The 24,502-nt window shown below is 32.2% G+C and overlaps 1 long non-coding RNA gene across 1 annotated transcript; it reads left to right on the forward strand.

Moving 5' to 3' along the window:
- The first annotated feature begins 15,249 nt into the window (after positions 1 to 15,249).
- On the forward strand, positions 15,250 to 16,597 carry LOC107896130 (uncharacterized). The gene is made up of 3 exons (XR_001683608.2): positions 15,250 to 15,381; positions 15,652 to 16,188; positions 16,346 to 16,597. It is a non-coding gene; the product is annotated as an uncharacterized lncRNA (long non-coding RNA).
- The last annotated feature ends 7,905 nt before the right edge of the window (positions 16,598 to 24,502 follow it).

Below are 24,502 nucleotides of genomic sequence, written 5' to 3' on the forward strand. Positions count from 1 at the left end.
TGGATGAATGGACTCATATTCATTTCAGAAATGCAAGACATTAAATCTCAACTTTAGCTAATAAGTTTCTAAGAATCAATTTTCATTGGGAACAAGCAACAAATTAGAATTCTTTAAATTAAAAAATCTTATGGTTCTTTAATGAATGCCCATATAAATTCTCAATTAATTTTCGCATTATATATGATCCAAGATGGTCTAACTGGTCACGCCAAATAGTAAATGCATTTGTATTAGTAAACTTCTAGTTTACTTTAACATGCATTTCGATTGTACTAATAATGTCAATATAAATTATAATAAATTGATACTTTTACTGTCATTCATTTTACTTTATATCCATATATAAGTACTATTGTGACATTTACTACTGAAAATATCTAAATCAATGTGAAGTTTATGATGTCACTAAGTCAATAAAATATAATTTCCAAACAATTATATGTAATATTCGCTTCAAAGAATATGCTAAATATCAAAAAAGAAATGATTATAAAATTTATCATATTTATTGCAAACATTCACTTCAAGGAATGTGCAAAAAGTAATTCAAATAATAATGTAAGCATATATCATATTTCTTACCAATAAAATTATATAGATATCATCTGCTTTAAGGAATGATATTAATATAAATCATAGAACATTCAGTACTAAGAATAAACATTTGTAATATTTTGAATCATTCATCTTCATCTTATATATTTTTTAATAATGACAATAAGTTAAATTTTCATAATTGTTATGAATTGCTACATTCATTTCAGGGAATGGAGCAAAATTGGTGGAACAAATAACTCATCATTTTGTTTAGCTATAATGAGATATGAGATAAATTCAAAATACTTTTAAATCCTTTTTAATAAGAATTTTGCAAAATCAATTAACTACCAAGAATATCTGACTAGGTCATGTGTAGAAAAAAATCTAAATTAAATATATCAATAAAAGTTACATCTCAAACATAAAATTATGGCATAATAAAAACTAGCAATTTTTTCTTTCATAACCAACATCATAATGCATGAAATTTAATTCAAAATCCAACCATTCATGCTCATATAATTTTTCATGTACAATTGCTCGTGTCATTTCCCTAAATAATTAACACATGGAATAATAAAAAACGTATGAACTAGATCAAATTCGAATAGCCATAAAATTCAGTGGTTTATTAACACAAATTTGCATACTAGATATGTTTTAATCAAATATGTTATTTAATTATAAAACCTACTATAGCAACATAAATAAACTAGTTAATATTCATTTTCATTAACAAATGAGATGTTTAAAACAATATGTAGCCCATGTAATCAAAACTTAAAAAGAAGACCATATCAAATATTTAAATTATATATCAAGTTGATTTAATGTTTAAAAATGTACCTTTTCTTTTGAGCTGAGTCTTGACGATTTTATCCAGAAGTAAGCAAATTAAACTCCAGTAGTAGACTTTGAATCCAATCAAAATCTATTAATAGCAAACTTTGAAAGTGAATCTTATTTTTCAGGTGTACAACAGGTACATAACCAATGACTTTTCATACATGAGTTTTCTCTCTTGCAAGTTCTCATCAGTAATATTTTTCACGTAATTTTAATTGAGAACTTATTATGAATAATACTGTAGAGTTATATTCACAGTTTTTTTTTTTAAATTTACAACTTCAAGTGCATTCAACCATAACGAGCTTTAAAAAGAATTACCATATTCTATTGTTGTTAACTCTTGAAAAGAGTTATATTTCATGCCTTTATCTAACTAATGGCCTATACCTAGGTACATTTAGTTGCATTTTAGGACATTCCATTAGTATTTTTCTTGTTTTAGCATTACACTGGGAGCTTGGACTGTACTTAAATATTAGTTATTTTTAAATTACTTATGGAAGGGTTGTGTGTGGTGGTGGATTGGCAAGTGCAGGATGAGAAAATAGAAGTAAATGAGTGAAGGCTTGTCAAGGCAAAGGCTTGGACAGTTTGTCAACATGAATGTCGTGGCAATGCCGGGAAGATGTCCAGTCAGCATTCAAAGCGTACCGATCTTAGGCCTAGTTGAACTTGTACTAGATATATCTGCATGAAAAATAGGGAAGAAAATCATGGGCTATTGGCTTTAACCTAGGGAAAACAATTATAAAAGTCAAAGAAATAAACCTTAAAGAGAGCGAAAAAAACAAAAAGAGAAAAAAAAGTGATCCTTAAGCAAAAAAAATAGAGGGTAGTGGTTGAGTAGAGATCGAAAGAGGAAGACGAAGGTAGTCTCTCTCAGCCACCACAGGACACTGCAACATTGGAGTGTGGGCTGCATAAACGGAAGCTATCTTCTCGAAGTTCCTCCGTTATTTCTTGATTACTCTTTGTGAATTTATTTGATGAAAACGATGTTGAATGATACTTTATGTTTGAATTTTAGTTACCAAACCATGAGCTAAATCTCATAGGGTTGGGATTACTTGATGAAACTATTATTCTCTTTAGTTACTAAAACATAGATATGATTTAATACACTATATCATTCAATGGTTTTTTTTACAAAATTGCATGTTTGCAAAATCTATACCTAGATGGACGTGCAACATGTTCATTAAATTAATCTAATTCTGATAAGGTTAGGTTAATGAGATTGAAATTGCATGATATGAGCAAGAGTTTGACCGAATACTTGTAGCAGCCACTAGACATAGAATAATGTTCATACGAAAAGAAAACAAATCAGTGCAGAGTACCATGCTAAAGGCATATAGACATATATCACTTAAGGCAAGGTAACTTGATGTATTATTCTCAAAAGAACCAGACCATTTTGGAAATATTTTGAGCAGTAGATTGTGTATGGTTTTGTCGAGGCATTATTGCTAGTAAGGGCAGATTCTTAGTAATCCTGACTTTCAAAATCAATATCGTAGACTCTCTATCATTTGTTGTAGTATCTTCGTCATAGAATTTTTAGTTGTTCACTTGTTCGTTTGCATATTATTCACATAATTATTCTCGAATTTGTCATTACATTCTTATTCTTGTCTTGTCATAACATTTTTTATTATTTATCAGCTACACATATTACACACATCATTATTCCTTCAAATTACCACTGCATTCTTATCATTATTATTGTCATAACATTAATCATATTGATTATAATAACTTGACCATTCTATACCTAACCAATCTTTACGGAGACGATTTCACTTATCACTTTATTACTTGATTCGACGTGTGTACTTGCACAATTCGCATACCATTTCACACGTAACAAGTTTTTGGCGCCGTTATTGGTGAAATTTGGTTTTGTTATTTTATTTTATTTTCTTAGTTTTAACTAACTTAGTTGTATTTAATTTCTACATGTTTTCCGTCAGTGTATGAGAAGAAGCGTTCCTGTTGTCAAAGAGTATCCTTTTAACCCATAAATTGAACGAACTTTGCGAAGAAGAATAAGAGAATTACATAATATGGCTAGGGAAGGGAATGATCCTGGTCTGAATGATCATAGTCTCAATGATGATCCAATTTGTCAGAATGTTAATCCTCCTATTCATCTTGTGATAGATGGTCGAGATAGACCAATTTGGGAACATGTTATTCCAATTTTACTTGATTTGAATCCAGGAATAGTTAGACCATACATACAAGCTCAGCAATTTAAGTTGAAACAGATAATGTTCCAGATGTTGCAAATAGTAGGACAGTTTGGTGGATTACCCACTAAAGATCTAAGACTGCATTTAAGACTTTTTCTAGAAGTCTATCACTCGTTTAAACAACAGGGTGTTCCTGAAACACTTTACGGCTTAAATTGTTCTCATATTCTTTGATAGATCGTGCAAGATCGTGGCTTAATACTTTACCATCGAGAATTTGAATATCCTTCAGAATTTGAATAACTCACTCAGATTGTCTATCTCTCTAAAGATGGTAATCAGTACTAAAATCCAATCGAGTACCTAAAGCCTCATAAAGCTTCTTCCAGAATCGAGAAGTAAAACGTGGATCTCTATTAGAAATTATCAAAACCAGAACTCTGTGCAATCTTACAATTTTAGAGTCATACAACTTAGCCAATTTTTGAAGAGAATAATTAGTTTTGACCCGTAGAAAGTGAGCAGACTTAGTCAATCGATCAACAATGACCCAAACTGAATTTTTCTTAGTGCGTAACTCTCACTTCCAAAGAGGAATCTTAACCGGTTGTAGTAACCTGAAGGTAATTGATGCTCAGCCTTAACCTTCTAACATGTTAGCCAATAAGAAACAAAAGCAGTAACTTCCTACTTCAACCCAGGCCACTAGTAACTCTCGCGGACATCTCTGTACATCTTATTCCCACCGGGATGTACAACATAAGGTTACTATACATTTCCCGCAGAATCGACTGCATCAACTCAACATCACTAGGCACACAGATTTAACCCTCAAGCACAGAACCCTGTCACCATTCAGTTCGAATTCAAAAGTTCTACTATCCTCAATCTAATGAAAACGAGGAACCAGAGACTCGTCACTTAACTATTTAGCTCTAATCTGATCTACCCAACTCAGCTTAACCTGCAATTTCAGCTAAAAGACTACCGTCGTCAAATAGACTCAAACGAGCAAACATCGCTCTCACATCAGTCATCGCTCTCTGACTAAGAGCATCTGCCACAACATTGGCCTTACCCAAATGATACTTTATCGTACAATCGTAGTCCTTAAGCAACTCAACCCATCTACATTGCCTAAGGTTCAACTTCTTCTAAGTTAGCAAATACTTGAAGCTCTTATGGTCGGTGTAGATGACATAACTTTAACCATAAACATAGTGTCTCCAGATTTTCAGAACAAAGACAACTGTAGTCAACTCAAGTTCGTGCGTGGAATAGTTACCTCGTGTGACTTAAGCTCTTGAGATGCATAAGCCACTACCTTACCGTCTTTCACCAAAACACAACTCAGACCAATATGTGAAGCGTCACTGTAGATAATAAACTCCTTACCCGATGTAGGCTGTACCAGAATAGATGCTTGCACCAGAACGAACTTGAGCTTCTCAAAGCTCTCCTGCTGCCCATCAGACAATATAAACAGTGTGTTCTTATGCAATAGTTAGGGGAGATGTGATAAGCGAAAATCCCTTAACAAACCTCCGATAATACCCTGCCAAACCAAGAAAACTCCGGATCTCAGAAAAATTCTTCGGTTGTTTCCACTCGATCATAGCCTCAATTTTATTAGGATCAACTCAGATCCCCTCAGTAGACACAATATGTCCTAGAAAAGTAACCTCCTGTAACCAAAATTCACACTTGTTAAACTTAGCATATAGTTGTTTCTCGTAGAGTATCTATAGAACTATCTAGAGATGTTTATTATGCTCACTCTCAGTTTTAGAATAAATCAGAATGTTGTCAATTAATATTATAATAAACTAATCCAAATACGGCTGTAATACCTGCTTCATTAGATCTATGAATGTCGTCGGAGCATTCGTTAATCCAAAGGGCATATCTAGGAACTCGTAATGTCCACAACGAACCTGAAAGCAGTTTTATACACATCAGTCTCTTTAACCTTAAGCTGATGGTAGCCAAAACGGATATCAATTTTGGAGAATACAGATGCCCCATGGAGCCGATCGAATAAATCTTCGATCCTTGAAAGCGGATACTTGTTCTTTACCGTCAACTTATTCAACTAATAATAGTCTACACATATTCTTATCGTGCCATGCTTTTTCTTGACAAAAAGAATTGATGCTCCCCATGGGGACACATTTGGTCTGATGAACCTTTGGTCGAAAAGTTCTTGAAGCTGGGCTTTCAATTCTACAAACTCTATTGGAGCCATGTGATAAATAGCAATAAACACCGGAGCAGTACCTGGTAATAATTCAATATCTAATTCTACTTCCTGTCCAGAGGTACTCCCAACAATTCATCAAGGAAAATGTCCAGGAAATCTTTCACAGTTCTAATATCTTTAATAGAAAGCTTTGCAGAACTAGAATTAGATACAAAGGCTAGGTGTGCTTCACAACCTTTCCGAACTAGCTTTTTAGCTACAAGAGCAGATATCACGCCAAAGAGGTAATCTCCACACTCACTGATCATAATGATCTTACAATCCTCGTCTGACCTTAGAGTAACCCGCTTAGAGGCACAGTCTAAACTAACATGATGTTCCATAAGCCAATCTATTCTCAGAATTAGATCGAACTCACCAAATGACAATTTTATCAACTTAGCCAAAAACACAATGCCTTGAATCTCTAACTAACTAATCTATAAATCTTATCAACTAAAACCAACTGACCTAAGGGACTAATCTCTCTAGCAATACACTCAGTAAATTTACCGAAATTCATAGATACATCACTAGATACAAATGAATGTGTAAACCCAATATCAATCAGAGTAAAATATAGAATAATATGAATAAGGAACGTACCTACTATAACGTTAGTGTTGTCTCTACCCCCATGGCATCTCACCACGTACACTAAAGCAGGCTGTCGTACCTCAGTTTAAACTATACTTTTACTCGGTGCTCTTTGACCTCTACTAGAATCGTTACCACCCCTGGCCATACCACGGCCCCGAGGTGGCTGTTGAGCGGCTCTCGGTGGTGGAATAGAACCTGGAGTCAGAACCTGTGCAGAAGCTTGCACCTAATTAGATCGCTAGGGGTAGTCCCGAACACGCTCCAACTTCCTCCAGCACTCACCCGAATGGCATCTCCCACAGTCGCTACAATCCTGAATCTCAGTTGATGCCACTAGAGCCTCAATCCTTAGAGGCCCATAAAATGTAGCCTATATTATAGGATATTGAACTGAACTAGAGGGATCGAATCCCTCTTTACCTTACTTTTACCTCTTTCTCGGTCTCTCATATTGCTCTTAGTATGCTTTACCTCCTCTGTTACCTTTACCTTGTAAACTAATGCTGTAAATACTCATTCCCTCTAAGGAGCTATCAGAACTCTCAAGTTATTCCTCAGTCCTTCCTCAAACCAAATACTCTTCTCATAATCATTTAGAACCAGAATAGGAGCATAAAGTTCAACCTCAGAGACTCAGCTTCATACTTGGCCATGGACCTCACACCTAAACTAGGCTCATAAAATCATGTCTACAAGCCTCCACATAGCTCGCCCTTGATATACTTACTTTGAAAGGCATTCTTGAATAAATTCCACATAACTTGTTCGGGCTGTATGCCCTACTCAACTATCAACCACTACTGGTAAGCCTCATCTCAGAATAGAGATACAACACCTCTCAATTTTTGTGCTGGATTACAGTTAATATCATTCATAATATGTTCGGTAGCTTCCAACTAGTACTCAGCTACCATAGGGTGGACTCCAGTGACACCCCTAAACAACTAAGCACATTCAACCGGAGTCATTCGATAACTAACCCTTGACTCCCAGATCTAGAATGGGTACCAGTGACCCTCTCTAACACACGCAGCATAGCCTAGGACACTACGTCATCCCTAGCTGTTGAAGTCTGTGACCTAGTCTCAGCAGTAGAAGTACCAATGGTCTCGCTGGTCTCCAGATTAGGTATACTGCCCATAGAGGATAACTCTATTTGAGCTTCTCATTGGTGTCCACGACTACTACACGAACTCTTTATATCCACTTATCTACAATGATATAAGTTCACAAATCAGTTCAGAATTTCCATCAGATATCTTATTTCACAATTCATATCATAGTCTCTAACTAAACCACAAGTTCAGTCATTACAGTAGTTTCCTAACTAAATAGTATATCTAAAGTAAAAGTACTTGCAGGTTCAGCACCGGAGACTCGGTCTTTTATAAATTCAGTTTTCAGAGTTACTCGAATAATTTTTTTTCAAAAAACTTTTTAACAAAAATAGGAGCCCAAAAACACAAGTCGAGTTTTGTAACCTAGCTCTAATAACACTAAATGTAACACCCCACACCTGGCCCAAATATTAAGACTAAGTCTGGAGGTTACATCAAAACATTTAAGGAAAACCACTTAAAGTAATTTAAAGTTCATCATTCAAAAAACACCTAACCAGTCAAATAAACGTGGAAATCCGAGCTTACAACCATAATCAAAAGTAAAACATACGCTAGTTCAATTTTAACCGAACAGTAAAATATCTAATAAAGAGAGATGATCGAGATCCCGACACGTCGAGCCTCCTACGTTTATAAGTTACATGTAACACAGTCAACAAATAGAATGAGCTTATAACTCAACATGTGTAATCGATATATAGGAAAACAACAAGAGAGATATAACAGTAATTGCCCAAATTCAGAATTAGAAACAAATTATTCCTGATAATAATGTAACAATTTAAATAATGTGCAGATAGTTCAGATACAGATGCAGATTTGACCAGATACAAATGTAAAACAGATCTCATTCATATGAAATTTCTTACCCCCATCAGCTAAACACCATCTCCACCCAGCCCAACTCACTATAGGGTATCAAGTACCCATCCAGCCCTACACACCAATTAGTGTCGGTATGACACATTTAAGAGTGATTGCAGACTAGTTGCTAGATCAGTATGCGATAAAAAGCTAGATTTAGATACAGAGTTGTGGCTTATCCACTCAAATAGGATATCATTAAACTACCAACACTTCTTTCTTTATTCCATTCCTACCCAATGCGGATGCAAAAATGGATATCAAATATCAGTTATCAAAGATATACATATAGTTATTCAGTTACAATTCATAATCAAATAATACAGATCATTATCATTTAACAATAATCGCATCAATTATACACATAGATAATCAATTAATCAATCTTAGAATATAGGATATCAAGTTATACAGTCTAATTCAGATTATACGGACCCTACGAAAGGCCTACGTTCGATTCAAATATCTCTTATGTCCCTAAGAAAAAGTTTAGAAATTTAGACCATATGCCCTTGTGGATTCACACGGCTTGGGTGTCTGGCCTGTGTGGCTAAAAACAGTGAGTTACACAGTCTGACACGCTGTCAAGCACACGCCTGTATGACTCATAACCCCTCACACGGCGTGGACACAAGCATGTGTCCCTAGCCCGTGTGACCCCATAGATACAAACAATGAGTTACATAGCCTGAACACGTGCACTTGTCCCTAGCCCGTGTGTTACTAATTTGAAAACAGTGAGTTACACTGCCTGACACACGGCCATGTGACAACGGGAGCCATGTTTTTTGGCATTCAAAACTTATAGAATCTTGGGTTTTTGTCACACACCTGGTATGGCTTTAACGTAGAAGCAGCAGAGATGATCCCGAAACCTAAAAACAACCAACAATTTTCTATTTACACAATTTAATCGAATTATAAGACTAATTAAACCATCAACCGAAACATGTAATAATCCGAATTTTACAGTTATCGGAAAAGTGCATTTTCGGGTCTCCATTTCTGAAAAATGGATTCGTAAATATTTATTAAAAATATTTACGAAGTTAAGTGGGTGGTTAATTAAAGTTTAAATTAAGTAAATTTAGCTTAATTAAGGATAATTGGATAAAATGATCAAATTGAATATAGTGTGAAAGTTTAGTTCTAAAGTAATAGAAAATAAAAATGATTAAAATGACAATTAAGCCATTCCCAAGGAATGAGACGGCAAATGGAAGAAAAATCAAGATTTTTCTTGAATTATGTATATTAAATGTTATAATTGTTATTATTATTAGTATGGTTTTATATTAAACTATTATTATTATTATTATTATTATTTAATAGGTATTATTATTAAGTTAAAAATATTTACTAAATTAAATAAATAAAAGAAAGACAAGTGCATGGTAAAAATAAAATATATGTGTAATAAATATTATACATACAATTAGAATACATGTATATATTTACTTATTATTTAAGTAAATATTAATGTATTTTTTATTATTTAATTGATAATATATTATGAAATAAATTAAATAAAGACAAATGTATGGTAATGAATGGATACAAGTGTATTAATGAAAATACATACAATTGTAATACATGTGTTTAATTATTAAAAGATAATTATCATTTATAAAATATATTTATATGATAAATAAAGAAAAGAATGACAAATGAATGGTATGTATAATGACATGTGTAATTTTAGTATACATACATTTGTAAAATACATGTATGCTTATTTATTATATAAGTATATTATTAAGTTATTGCATATATATATATATATAAAAGAAAAGAAAAACAAGTGTATAAAAATGATTGGTACAAGTGTTAAATAAATATTTGTTATTAAATAGATTTTTATTATAGTTATTATTGTTATTATATATATAAAAGAAACAAAAGAATAAAAAGAATGAAAGAAACAAAATAGCAGGGGACGAAACAGAGAAGGGAGAAATGAAGAAAAGAAAAAAGGGAAAAATAAAGTTTTAAAGGTTTCAAGTTAATTTGGTAAGTCAATTTAACCCCTTTTTCTTATGATTTTTGAGTTTTTGAAATCTTAGAGATAAATATTACTTGTTTTAAGTGGAAATTTTGAAAGTTATTAGATTTCTAAGTATGGTTCATGTTGAATAAAATGATGGAATTGGGGGTTTATTTGATAGAAATTTTGATTGGAATTGAATAAAGGATTGATTTGTAAACTAAGCTATAAGTTTTGAGTTTTAGGGATTAAATGGAAATAAATTCGAAATTATGAAAATATGCTGGAAATTTAATAGTTAAATTTGAGTTTGGATAAAATTTGAATGGAAATAAAGAGTGAATTTAATTAGGAAAGTGAGTAAACTTAGTAAGGATTAAATTGGGAATAAGGTGAGAATTGATTAGAAATTTAATTATTTATTATAATTAATACTGTAATTAATAGTATAATTATTTTAATTACCGTAGCTAACATTGTGCCGGAAGCCTCGGCTAAGCAAGGAAAAAGGCAAAGACAACAGGAGTTAGCTTAGAAATTACGGTTTGTATTTCTATAATCCAAACTTAGTTTTTAATTGTTGTATTTTTATTTAATGCATATAGAAATTGTTAGTGTTAGAATTATTATGTTTTATAATTGAAATAGATTGATTTGATATATAATGAATTTATTGAATTTATATTGATTGAATTGAATTGAATTTATATGATATATGTGAGTGAGGTAAAAATTTAATATTGAATGTATGTTATATTGAAAAATTGAATGATTGAGAATATGATGAAATTGATATGATTATTGTCAAAAATGTGTAAATAAATGGATTGAATATTGATTGAATGGTGGAAAAATGATTGAATTGAAAATGTGAGAAATTGTGATTGAAATAAGATTAAATGTGATTTAGATACCCTATTAACAGTATCGGGCTAGGTCGGATATAGTTGGTATGCCATAGGATTGGAAGTGTTCAGGGATACTTCGACCTTGAGTCGATGAGACACTGGGTGTCACTATATTTCTTCGGATAGATTTGATGAGGTACCAGGTACCAACTTTACTTCGGCTAGGCCGATGAGACACTGGGTGTCAACTATTGCTTCGAACTATCCGATGAGGCACTGGGTGCCAATCTGGTGTGTTTGGTTGGATCCATGTATCCGCCAAGGTCCGAGTCTTGTTAATAGGGGTAAATAAATGAAGAGATAAATGAAATAAATTTGATTGATTGAGCTATTGAAATGATATGAGAAATTGAATTGAAAATTGAAATTAACATATGAGATTGAAACATAAACCAAAGATTCATAAAATGATTGAAGTTCGAATTGATGATATTTGATGCCACTTGATGAATTGAAATGTGAATTGAGATATATGAATCGAATGTATATAGTGGAAGTTATCTGGAATAGCAAGATAATGATATGATATGAATAATAATAACTGTTATGAAATGAATAAGTATAGAACGGTGGTTGAGAAGTGAATAATATTATTGTTTTAAAATGACGTGTGAACGGATTACGGAAAACTATATAGGTTAGTAAGTAAAAAGAATAAAATAAGTTATAAAGAATTTATCTACGAATTAAATAATTGAATAATTCTAATTGTTATATGATTTTTAAGTGTTTGTTATATTTTCATTTTATTTGGTGTTCGGATTATAGAAATGCTACTGAGTATATCCATACTCAGCATACGGTTTGTTTCTGTACGCAGGATAAGTTAAAGCTAGAACGTTGAATCAGCATCCTAGGCCGATCCCGGATTCAATAAGGTAAAGTGTGTTAATTATTGGTAATGGCATGTACTTAGGGTGTCTTATGTGTATGTCATTTTGAATTGAGAATGTAAGGATGAAATAAGTAGATTTAGATTTTGTAATGGTATATAATAGGATTTGGCTAATTTTGGTGTGAATTTGATTTGTTTGATGATATTTGATAAGTGATTAGAATTGAATATTGGATAATATATAAAATGTTTAAATTTGGCAAATTATGAGCGTATTTGATTGTGTCTGGATTGAGGGAACATAAGTATTTTATGTTGATTGTTGTTGGAATTTGCAGAGTTGGAAAATTAAGTGTTAAATACTCATTTTGAGTCCACACGGCTTGGCACACAAGTGTGTGGCCAGACCGTGTGACCCCTGCGTCTTGAATTTTAGCTTCGAATTGAGCACATGAGCAAAGACACGAACATGTGTCTCAGTCGTGTGAAGGACACGATCTAAAAAACGGGCGTGCGATGCGGCCGTGTGAAATCCACTTGATGACGACGTCATAAATAGAGAGTTACACGGGCTCTCAACACGGCCATGTGACTTAATGACAAGACCGTGTGAGTCACATGGGCAATCCACACGGGCGTGTGGATACTGCTCATAAAAATAATTTTAAAATTTGAGAAAAAAATTCAAAGTGATTTTAATTTAGTCTCGAACTGATTCTACTGTTTATATTGGACCTCAAAGGTCTATCTATGGGACTTTAAGATTATTTTATGTGTGTATTAATTGTAAATTGTTTGATAGGTCCGGTAATAGTCCTTAACCCTGTTCCGGTGACGGTTTGGGGTTAGGAGGTGTTACAAAACATGTCAAAAACTTTGACGCAACTTCAACTCATAACTATCCACTCACCCTCGTACAAATAGTAGTTTGTGAATTTAACTCGATGGAGGGACGATGTTGTCACAATCCTCGCCTAAAAAAATCAATCGAAACTTAAACCAAGGAATTCAAACAACCAAGCGAACTTACATCGACAAAATGGACACAATTACCAACAGAAATTCATAAAAACTTATAAAATTTTCCTAACAATCAAAGACAACGAATGATGAAGTTTCCCCGTCATGAAAGCAGCAAAATGTGGCAACACACAAGAGAAAGAAAAGAAAAAAAAAGGAAATAATGAGAAGAATAAGAGAATATAAGAAAAAGAAAAGAAGAGAGGAATGAGGAAAGCAAAACATCCTAGAATTCAATTACTATCTAAAATAAAAACTAACTATCCTAACGATTAATAGCACAAATATTTCTTTATGCTTGCACAGAGACTCAAACACAAGACTGAAAAGTATATAAAAGCTTAACCATCAAACCGGTAAACTCATTTTTAACACAAATTAATGTAAAAATAAATTTAAGTCGAGAGTTCAAAGGTAAGGTTTTAGTCAAAATAAACAAAGAAATTTCAAAAAGGAATATTCGAACCCCCAATCCCAAACACATAGACAAAGCACTTAACCACAGATATAGAGACTTAATTATTAATAGAATTTTCCAACAAATGCTCAAATTTTGGGTCGTTACATAATATGTTTGTAAAACATATTTTGCAACTTCCATCCAACAATTTCGCTAAAGGAAATGGTTAATTGGTTCTTTGAAATTCTAGGTTTAGATCTTGGCAACAGTAAATTTTATGAAAACCTTTTGCTTTCCATCAACCATTTTATTAATAATATCCAAAATTCCATAAAATAATATGAGTAATATATTTTGACAAGTTACTTACAATGAATTCGATGTTGCAAAATGTTCAATTTAGCTTTGAGAAATGTGTTGTTCAAACACGGAATCAAAAAATACTCTATAACTAAATTTTTCTTCGAATAATTTCAGGTTTCAAACTGACAACAATTTTTTTCTAAACATGTTTTCATTAAATAGGGCAACTACTCTACAAATAAATACGATTATGAAACATATTTTAACATTATTTCATCTAATTTTAATGGTACACTTGGTTCAACATCACTGTTCGAAATTTCGAATCCTAGTCCTTGCAACTCAAAATTCTATCAAGATTTTTATTCATAAATCAAATAGTACATGAGCTAATATGTTTGTAAAATATATTTTGGAATGTCCATCCAACAATTTTGCTGTAGCAAATGGTTATTTGGTTGTTTGAAATTCCAAGTTCAAATCTTAGCAGTGGTAAATTTTATTAAAACTTTTTGCTTTCTATCAACCATTTTATTAATAATATCCAAATTTGCATAAAATAATATGAGTAATATATTTTGACAAGCTATTTACAATAAATTCGATGTTGCAAAATGTTCAATTTAGCTGTGAGAAATGTGTCATTCAAACACGGAACCAAAAAATACATATCTAAACACATTTCTTTGGAAACACAAATACTATATAAAAATGACGATGCAACACGTTTTAACAGTGTTTTTGTTTTCCTAATTTTAATATAAAACTTGCGTCAAGTTCGATGTGAAAAACTTTGATTTTGGATACTTGGGTCCATTTTATTTATAATATCCAAAATTGTATAAAATAATATGAGTAATATATTTTGACAAGTTATTTATAATAAATTCAATGTTGCAAAATTTTCAATTTAGCTTTGAGAAATGTGTCATTCAAACATGGAATAAAAAATATATATCTAAACACATTGATTTGAAAACACAAATACTACATAAATATGACGATGCAATACATTTTAACTGTGTTTTTGTTTTCCTCATTTTAATGTAAAGCTTGCGTCAAGTTCGCTGTTAAAAACTCCAATTTCGAATACTTGCAGGTGAATTTTTTATCTACATTTTTCATTGAATAATCAAATAATAGATGAAAAATATGCTAATTGAATATATTGTAGAACTTTTATCTAGCAATGTTGTTGGAGCAAACAATAAGCTTTACAGTATGTTTGGTTGGATGGAATTGCTATTCCATTCCTGCCCTATTCCGTGCGCTACAGTAATTCTCAAGTTTGGTTCACCGTTTAGGTGATTCCACAGCTTTGCTATTACACCCATATTCCCTCAGCTGTTGTAATAGGTATTCAAGGGTGGGGGCTCTGAATTGCTATTCAACACCATACTCCTAAAATTTATCCCCAAAATAACCTGCTTTTTTCTCCCCAAATTTCTGCTCCAGATTTCTTCCAACATTTATCCCCAAATTAAGGGTACGTTCGCCCTTCATCTTCATCTCCGTAAAGGGTACGTTTTCTTCTTTTATGATAAGCTCAAAAAACAGGATTATATTTCTCCTCCCTTATAACTTCATAACTCTTCTTGTATGGGAACGTGGTTGGATGAAAATTATTGTTATTATGATTCAAGTCAAAGTCACACCCTAGATCCAAGAAGTGAAAGATTCTGCTACCATGAGTTCTTGAACTATGCCTGTAGCATGTCTTCGTCAGTTTTATTATATTTTTTTTCTATTTCCAATTCATGACGAGGCAAAGCTTAGTATTTGTTTGACAGGAAAGTATTGCGGCAAAAATTTTGAACAGGCTTGTGAAATGAAGTGAGAACATTAAAATTTCAGATCCCTTAGAAGAAGGTTGCAAGCTTGGCTTGACTGGTACTTTTTGGTTATCAGGATACTCTGCTGCAGGTTTCAATTAGATGGCCAGTTAGTTTTCCATTTTTTTATTGAACAGTCATGCTTCATTGATTAAACTTTAACCTTAAAGAGACTAAATATTAAATAGATTCCATATTAGTTCTTCCTCTTGGAACATTATCATCAACCAACCTGGTAGCTGCATTTTAGTTTGTTTGGCCAATTAGTGATTATCGCCCATAATTACTGCACTTGGCAGTTGCAATATCATTGTAATCTGTTGTACAGCCCTTAATCAATATGTTGTTCTGTTGCATCCATAGTTTATTGAAATTGTCAACCTATCTCTTATGTGGCTAGCTGTAGATGAAAAATCATTTTTTCAATAGGCTGATCAATCAAGGACCATAGTCGAGATCCTTGTAGAAGATGGCAAAGCAGTCAGCATTGATACGGTGAGTATTCTTTGCTACTTTGAGTCCACATAATGTATATGGATGGATGGATGGGTGGATGGGTATTGAATTATGGATTTGAAGTAAATTTGATTGTTTTTGTCCTTTTTGTCTTGGTTTTCTGTTGTTCGGACGTTCTTTTTTGTCATCTTTACAGCCTCTGTTCATGATTGAACCTTGAAATAAGACTGTCGAGTAGCAAAGTAAAAGGTAGGAAGGACAGGCAGGCAAGCAGGTTGAGTTGGTGTGATTTTTCTTCCTCGTAATGTAGTTTAGATTCATTAAATGGGCAACTTCTTTTGTAGTATGGTAGCTTATTATATACTTTTAGTCTTACAACTGTAGTAAAAATGTTATGCAAACAAATGTTATTATATACTTCTAGTACAGATACTTCATGCTTTTTATCTTCCCTTGTTCAAATAAAAACGTTATTCAAACAAAGGAACAAACTGAGTTCAAACACAAAAATGATTGAAAATGAATATGATTAGATAGGGGCTATCGCATATGATTGACATACTTTTGAATATGAAATTAAAATATAGAATTAAACTAAAATCAAATTCAAATAAAAGAAATAACAAGAAGGCAGTAAAAAAATCAAAATTTTAATTAGCTTTTATGAGAAAAAGTAATTAAGAAAAATCTGTCGTTTTTTTATTCTTTTCCTAAAAATACATTAAAGACATGGCTTTTTTTTAGCTTTACAAGTATCTTCAAACATGGCTTGGGCTAGTATCAATGAAGAAATTTTCAAAGAAAACCAAAATGACTAGTAATTAAAAGAGCTTTTCAACCTAGTAGAATAATTAAATTATTTATTTCACTAATGATATTTTAGCACATTAACTATGTTTGCAGTTTAAAATTAATAAAGTAGATTATATATTATGATTTTTTAATTCATATTATTAAAAATATATATTTAATAATAATTATGTTAAAATATGGTTAAATTATTTATTATTTTTATTAAATTATTTTTAATATTAATCTTATTAAAATTTAATAACAATAACAATAATCATCTATTTAAAAAAAATCTGCTAAGGGTATTCTGGTCATTTTAGTTTTTTCCTTATGCTATTACAACATCATTCCATTCAACCAAACACAAGAATACTATTACAATTCTATTCCATTCCATTCAACCAAACAGTTGAATTATTGATTACAGCTCTATTCAATTACAGCCTTATTCCATTACAGTGAACCAAACGTACTGTTAGAGTTTGAAATTTTGGAAATGGTAAATGGTTTTTCTAACACTTTTTGTTACAAAAAGTATAAAATTTTAGTTAAAAGAATGATTACAAAATGTTTTTTTACAAGTTTTTCAATTAGTTTGCTACAACACTTGGTTAAATTTCGCTCTTACGTATTCTTTGTTTCGATACTTTCCATAATCACATAAGAATCTATATGTCAAGTATCATCAATACCATTTCTTTTTCAATTCATGATCTAACTTCCATTTTCAATCAATTGAACATCGCCTAATGAAACTATAGTAAAATGGACTCGAATACACGGGAATGTAATGTTTACACAAGCTGACAGTATGTCAGGGTTACTCACACAAGTTGACATCATATCGAGATTACCCATCCAGGCCAAACCAACGATACATATAACCCGAGAATCTGCAACAAATGCTAGATCGCGTAATAACAAGTAAATCTTTGATTAATCGCGTGTTTAACCTTAATGGCATGTCATATGTATCCTAACATTTTACTAAGTTCCCTCAGGCATCATTCCCGTGTATATGACATTTTCAATTCTTGTACACAATTTCATCTCTCATATGAAACATATATTTAGTCAATGGTCTCATTTTCATCCTGTTCTATTTCCATATAACCAATATTCTCATAAATTTACAATTCAGTCCATTTCGAACCATCAGTGCCAAAATCACCAATCCATTTCAATCTAATACATAAATAAAATACAACACAACCAACAAAACATAAAACAAAGTAGTGAATTCCTTATGAACTTACTTGGTTAAGACAACAAACAAATTGAATCTTCAATGACAAATCGACAATTTTTTCTTTTCCTCGATTATTTCTGATTTGATTCAATTATCGATATAAACAATTATTTTAGATAATTTGTCAATACCAAACAGTTTCATGTTGTGCCATGATATGTATGAATCTATAAAATTTCATTTTTCCAATGTCCCTTAAGTTTTACATTTTATTCAATTTAGTCCCTAAAACTAAATTAATAATATCTCTCAATTTCAAGCTTCGGTTTCAAACTGATCTCAATCACATCCCTTATGGACTCCTTATTATATTTTATTATAGAAATTTCACAGCAATTCACAATTTGTTCACTTGAGTCCTTATGTACAAAAACTAATAACTAAATATTACAATCTAGTCCTTTTTCACATCTAAGCTTAAAATCTATCAATTTAACACCAAAATATTCAATAAATAAACAATGGCAACTTTAAAAAACTTTAACAGTTTTGCAACATAGGTTAGCTAAATCAAGCTCCCATGAAATCAAAAACATAAAAAATTACAAGAAAATGACTTGAATTACATTAACAATTGAAGGCCAAATGCAAAGACTTCAAAAAGGGCTTTATTTCTTTGATTTTTAGGACGAAGATGGAAGAGGTAAGATGATAACTATTGGCTTAAAGATAACTTATATAGTATGATTAGTAGTTAATTAACTAGGTTTAATTAATTATAATTAATTAACAAAAACCGATAATTAAAATTATTTAGTAAAGAAATCATCACCATCCACTAACCATAATGGAATAATGGTTTAATTTCCATTTTAAACCATAGGCTAATTGTAATATAAGTCCCTTAGTCTTTGGCCGATTAAAAACTTATAGCGATAAAACTTTTCCAATTTACTCAATGTACCTTAATTAAGTAGTTAATAATCAAAATTGAAGAACTAAAATTTAATATTCTTTTATACCAACTCTGCAAATATTTTAATTTAATATTTATAGACATGTTTACAGAAATAGGGTTCTGAAACTCCTTTTTTGGCATCACTAAAAATCGAGTTGTTATATTAGAAATCTCTTACCATTTCCATCATTGATTTTCCAAGTTCTAAGATTACAAAATCAAAAGATTGTGGACATCACTGAAAGATGTGAGAAAATAATTCGTAAGCTTAAGTTTTCTTTTAAAGGGTTAGAGGGTAAGCATGTTAGTGCAAAGCTAACAAAGCAAGTAGTTGAAGAAGGAGTTGAGTAGACAGAACAAGCATACTATAAAACAAAAGCTACCGCAATGGAGGCTAGAGTGCCAACTTCCACTGACAATTCGTGTAATGTTGAAGGATTCAATAAAAAGGATGATTGATCATCTAACATCTTCTATTGAATCACATAATAGAGTGATTTCTAATATGCGTTCTAAAATAAATATTATTCAGCAGATTCGTGAAAAGGAAGTAGCATTAAGGAAAGATTTACGATACATGTGATCAGTGCACAATTTTTCATTCAATCCAGTAATCTTGTACCCCTTATTAGATTGTATTGTTTTAGTTCTAATGTTCTTCAACATTCATTTTTCCTTAGTCCAGTCTACAGAGTAAGGATATTTGGAATTCTGATTGGCAAGTTTGTTGAACAAAAATGGGGGAGTATAGTAGTGGATATGGATATGGAAGTTGTTGAGTTTAAGTTTGTTTTTTGGTTTTTGTGTTGTGTGTTGTTATGATACTATATAGGAAGTATATGTCATTTTGTTGTCAATGAAGCTACTTATGGTTGATGAAGATGTTGCTAATATTAAAGATGATCCTAATTTTTTTGTGGTGATGATTTCTTTCTTTTGAACTTTTATTTGACACTACTGCTTAGTTAGGTATAATTTAGTATTTTGATTGTTGGTGTAAATTCTAGACACATCATTAATAGTTAAAGTTATTATGTTATGTTTTAAGTTGAGTTAAGTAGAGTGAGGTTTGTGTTAAGGGGAAACTATTGGTGATTGTATTAGTTAGCTTCCTATATTGTTTGATTTTGTTCAATAAATTACCAGAGGAAGAGATTGTTAAGGCAAGATGTGTTGAATGAAGCTAAGTGGCATTCGATAGTGCCAGCTGTAGATTGCCACTAAGGTAGTTTTGTTACTTGTTTTAATCGGTTTGGCAATTTAATGAAGAAAATCTTTGGACCTATTAATGTGTTGTTATATTGAAGATAATATGGCCCATTTATGTGAACCAATCCTTTGCTTTGAAGATTGAATTAGATTTGAGTGAATCAAATTAATTTTTGAAATGTGGATATTCGGTTAAGATTTCATTGTTGAACATGGAGAGTATTTATTCGATTGATTATGTTTTTAATGTTTATATTGTAATAGCTATTTTCAAGGAGTTACTTTGTATTCACTCATATTTTATGTTAGTAAGCCAAAATTAATATATGTTTTAAGGCTTATTTAGGTTTTGTATGAGAGCTTATTGAGAGCATTTTTATCTGTTCATTGAGGAACTGTTTTGTGAGAGAGTGTAAGCAATTATAAACATTCTTGAGTGTTTACTTCCCAAGTTCTTATGGGGAGGATTTAAATGTGAGTATTCTAGCCTTTAGGTATAATAAGATCTCTATACTTAGGGACTGATAGAGTGTGAATCACTTGCTGTATTTGTGAACAAAGATAGTGTAATTACTCACTGGTTAGGCTCTGCAGACGTAGGGAAACCGAACTGCATAAACAAATTCTTGGTGTTATTTAGTTTTTTTTTGCACAATTTTTTGTAGTGCCAATCCAAAGCGACCATTGTTGTCACACCTGATTTTCTTTAAATTTGGAAACTAAGAACAATTAGGGGTCAAGTTAAAAGAAGTCATAAGTTGGTGGTTTTTATTGGAAAATTAGGAAAAAAATATTAACTGATTTTGAACATGGTTGACATTTAATGCTGGTTTGCTTGGATTCAAATCAGCTAGTTTCTCAGTGGGAAAAATGATTGCCAATGAATGGTTTCTATAGGGTTGAAAGTCGCGCGTGAAAGTTTATAAATAGTTGGGAAATGACTTTCTAATGAGAGTCTGTTTCAACCTTGTTTCATTTTTCTCTATTCTTCATCTTCTTCCTTGGTTGCTCTGAAGAAAAAGATGGTTGTAGAAAGCTCTACATGGAGTGGTGAACTTGAGGATTTAGTCAGAAAAGTAGAGAATCCAGAAAGATGGTGAGGTTCTAAGTCCTTCTGTATGCGTAAGATTTAGATAATAAAGTTAAGGGTTTTCGGAACCATTTTAGGGGTTCTGCATGTTTTTGGAAAACTGAGTTTTATGTTGAAAAATTCTGAGCTTAACTCATGATTTTGGCTATAATGCTTGGTTGCCAAGAGAATGGAAGCTTGACGTTTAGAAAAGCTAAGCTAATAAGACGAAGAAGAATCAAGTGAGTTTCTATATTCCATCCTTGAAATGCTGTGCTACTGGCATGATTTTGTAATGATGTATGAATTTTGTTGATTTTGAATGCCAAGCATGTATAAGATTGTTTGATATATATAGTATCCACCAAATAGTTCTATATGCATAAAATAGTTAGAAATCCATGTTTAAAGGGATAGCACACTTCATGCTAGTATGTAAGTGAAATGAGTGTATTGTATGATTATAACAAGGATACGATGGAAAATTATTGACGGGATAGATGGAGTTAAGAATTGGGAATGGGAATTTCTATTAGATATCATCGTACATTGTTGTTGTGTGCAAACCATGATGAGCGAAGCTTTAGGCAATAGGCATTGCGGAGGGGACACTGCAGTGTTTGAGCATCAATGTTAGGAACGAGAAAAATGGAGGAACGAACGGATGAATAGGGAAATTGGAATTTCGTTAAGATTTTACCATCCGGGATTGTTAGGAACAAGATGTCCGAGCAACAAAGTGAAATGAAAATAAGACCCTTCGGGACGACACCATGACAATGGTTATTAGGTTCCATAAACATTGTGATGACTGTCAGTAGTAGGCTCTATGGGGTAACACTATGACGACGGTAAGGTCTTATGGGACGACACCTAAAAAAATGTCTAATATATAATATCATAGCTCGACTACGATAACCAGTATAGTTTGTCGAGATAGTAAACATGGGATAGTCCGTTGGGATAGTAAACATGGGATAGTCCGTTGGAATAGTAAACATTGGATAATCCGTCGGGACAATAAACATGGGGTAGTCCGTCAGGACAGTGAACACAGGGTAGTTTGCCGGGACAATAAACACGAGGTAGTCAATCGTGACATTAAACCCATAATAGCTAGCCAGGACATTAAATATGGGGTGAAAGGGTATAAGACCATAGCTCAGCTGTGGTAATCAATAGGGTTTATCGGGTATTAAACTCGAAGAAGACCGCCAAAATGATAATAATGGAAAAAAAACACGCATATGGGAAAATAGTTGGAAAAATAATGCAAGTGTGGCAAGCTGATTTTAAGAAATTCGCCAAATAAGACAAAAGATATAGAAAATAGAAAACAACCTACCAAAACAGTAATCGTGGAAGCCGATAATGCATAAGGGTGGTAACTTGACAGGAATCAGTCATGGGGTTTGACGAGCTAGTGATGCTTGTTGTATAGGTAAACGAAAAGAGAGTTTATTGAGGATCGCAATAAAGATCTGCCATTAAGAGCCGTTGAAAATGTATAGATGGGTCAGTTGGGGACCCTGGACAATAAGAGGTACTAAGAGGGAGGGTGCAAGTAACAAATATGTCTGTCAAGACTATCCCTCTTTGAGGAAAATTCATTATGAATGTAACTACCCTGGGGTTAGTTCCATAAAGAACCACCCTATAAGAGAGATTAGAAGCTAGAATGGTTGCTCAAGTAACAGTTCTGTTGGATGCCATAGATCAAAATGGTCAAAGGCGATTAAGCCTTTCAACTAGTCAAAAGTAAAGATTCTTATATTTGGTGGATTACAATGAAGTAACCCGGACCACATTGCAACTCGAGTAATATGGTATGAGTAAAATGGATGAAACAATAAATAAGCCACTTGTGCAACGTGGCCCGTTGCTAGAAGGTCATATGAGTAGAATGTCAATTTATCCGCCAAAGCCATGGTGTGTTTATGTACTTAGATGGAATCAAAGAGGAATTAAGAGGAAAAAAGAAAACAAAAGGCGAATGGTGAAAAGAAGGGTGGAAATCCACAAGGGTGATAAATTAACTAGAACTCACTATAGGTAGTCAAAGGGTTTTAAGCCGAACTAGTAAATATTGCCCAACGATTACACTGCCATTAAAGATGGTCGAGCATTGAGTAAAAATCCAACACCCCAGGAAAATTGGGATCGTCAAACAAAATATGGAGTATTATATTTGTTTCTTTTCTAATTGAAACCCCTGCAAGACGGGGGTAATTTTAGTGTAATGCAGAAATGAAACTCACTAAGCTCATTGAACTTACCAAAGTGTTGGCCTAGGTTTTGTAAGATTCGTGGGATAAAGATCTCGAAAAGGGACCAAGCCAGACCGTATTAGATCAAAGATCATTGCCTGTAAAGTGTCATGCACATAGGAATAGGGCATCTTCAGAGGCTCCGCCTCATAGTCAAAATATTGTAATTAAATAGTTTTCCTTATAGTTTGGAGTTTGAGATGGTATATTTTGTTCTAATTTAGGATTTTTATTGTAAGAGGAGTATTTATATTAATTGAAAAAGTCTGTTGTGAAATTTTCAAGTTCAAAATTTGATTCTAGGTTCGAATTAGGTTCAATTGTGACACTCTATATCCGGATTCAGCGATTGGGTCAGGTGAGGGTGTTACAACTGCAGTCAAGCACTTCCATTACAGTTTTGTATTTCAACAACAATTTCATTGTTGCAAATAGTTAAATTTAGCTTTGAGAAAAATCGAGTTCAAACACGGTAATGAAAAATATTAATCTAAACACATTTTCATTAAAAACACAAATACTACATAAACATGATGATAAAACAAATTTTAACCGAGTTTCTTTTCAAATGTAACACTTGGTTCAAGTTTACTTTTAAAAACTCTGATTCTGAATACTTGTAGCTGAAATTTTTATCAACCTTTTTTATTCAAAATCAAATACTAAATGAATAAATATGATTAAAGAATATATTTTACCATTTTTTCCAACAATTTTATTGTAGCAAATAGTAAGTTTCAGTGTTTGAAATTCTAGGATACTTGTCACTGAAATTTTTATCAATACTTTTTTTATTAAAAATCAAATATTAAATGAATAAATATGATTATAGGATATATTTTGCCACTTTTATCCAACAAATTTGTTGT

Source organism: Gossypium hirsutum, chromosome A10 (assembly GCF_007990345.1).
Source record: "Gossypium hirsutum isolate 1008001.06 chromosome A10, Gossypium_hirsutum_v2.1, whole genome shotgun sequence".
NCBI classification, from domain to species: domain Eukaryota; kingdom Viridiplantae; phylum Streptophyta; class Magnoliopsida; order Malvales; family Malvaceae; genus Gossypium; species Gossypium hirsutum.